The sequence below is a fragment of the Myodes glareolus genome, chromosome 15 (assembly GCF_982192425.1).
Source record: "Myodes glareolus chromosome 15, mMyoGla1.1, whole genome shotgun sequence".
NCBI lineage: Eukaryota > Metazoa > Chordata > Mammalia > Rodentia > Cricetidae > Myodes > Myodes glareolus.
In genome coordinates this window covers 4,485,645-4,486,949 of record NC_142040.1, presented here as the reverse complement: position 1 = coordinate 4,486,949, position 1,305 = coordinate 4,485,645, and the positions used below count along the sequence as shown (strand labels likewise).

Genomic DNA, 1,305 nt, shown 5'->3' with positions numbered 1-1,305 from the left:
AGAGAGTAGGTGAAGTCAGGGAGAAGCCATGCAGCCACTGCAGGAGAGAAATGTTAGACACTAACTTTTCTGGTAGGCCACAACTATGTGGCAAGATTCAGATTAATTTAAATATATTAATTTAAGGCTGTGGCTGGGCAAGAGGACTTGCATGTGTCGCTTCAGCTCGCGGGAGCGGAGGCGGCGAGGGCTGTGCGACCGGCAAAGGCGATACGAGGAACAGTGCCAAGTTAGATTTGGATTACCCTCTTCGAGTCCTTTATTGTGGAGTTTGTTCATTACCAACAGAGTACTGTGAATATATGCCTGATGTTGCTAAATGTAGACAATGGCTAGAGAAAAATTTTCCAAATGAATTTGCAAAACTGACTGTAGAAAATTCACCCAAACAAAAAGCTGGAATTAGTGAAGGTCAAGGGACAGTAGGGGAAGAGGAGGAGAAGAAAAAACAAAAGAGAGGGGGAAGAGGTCAAATAAAACAGAAGAAGAAGACAGTACCACAGAAGGTCACGATAGCCAAAATTCCCAGAGCAAAGAAGAAATACGTGACGAGAGTGTGTGGCCTTGCAACATTTGAAATTGATCTCAAAGAAGCACAAAGATTTTTTGCTCAAAAATTCTCCTGCGGTGCCTCAGCAACAGGGGAGGATGAGATCATCATTCAGGGAGACTTCACAGATGACATAATTGATGTCATTCAGGAAAAGTGGCTAGAGGTGCATGACGACAGCATCGAAGACCTTGGAGAAGTGAAGAAGTGATTCTGGAGTCATGTGTTTCTGAGCTGACCTGAGAGTTGACACGGCCAACAGAGAGGCCTTTCAGAAATATATACATATGTATATATGTGTATATATGTATCCTACAGTAAAACTGTAGACTCCTCATCTTTGGCATTCTCATTGTTCTGTACAAGGCTGCTTGGTTTATGTTTTTTGGTTTTTTTTTTTTTTAATTGCCAAAGTCTGATAGAGAGAGAGAGAGGGACTGTCATGCTTTTGCATGAATCTGAATTTAGTCAAATAAAACATTTTGGTTATTTGGTAAAAAAAAAATGTTAATTTAAGATATAAGAGCTAGCCAATAAGAAGTGTGAACTAATAGGCCGAGCAGTGTTATAATAATACAATTGTTGTGTGATTATTTCGGCCTCCGACAACAGCAACCACATACCAAAATTAAATCAAGAGCAGATAGACAATTTAAATAGAGCTATAATGCACAAGGAAATATAACTAATTATTAAAAAGTCCCCCCCCCAAAAAAGAGCTCAGAGTCAGATGGTTTTAGCACAGAATTCTACCT

At 40.0% G+C, this 1,305-nt stretch overlaps 1 pseudogene; it reads left to right on the top strand.

The window, feature by feature from the left end:
* Positions 1-207: 207 nt before the first annotated feature.
* On the top strand, positions 208-978 carry LOC125394101 (density-regulated protein pseudogene; annotated as a pseudogene).
* Positions 979-1,305: the final 327 nt, after the last annotated feature.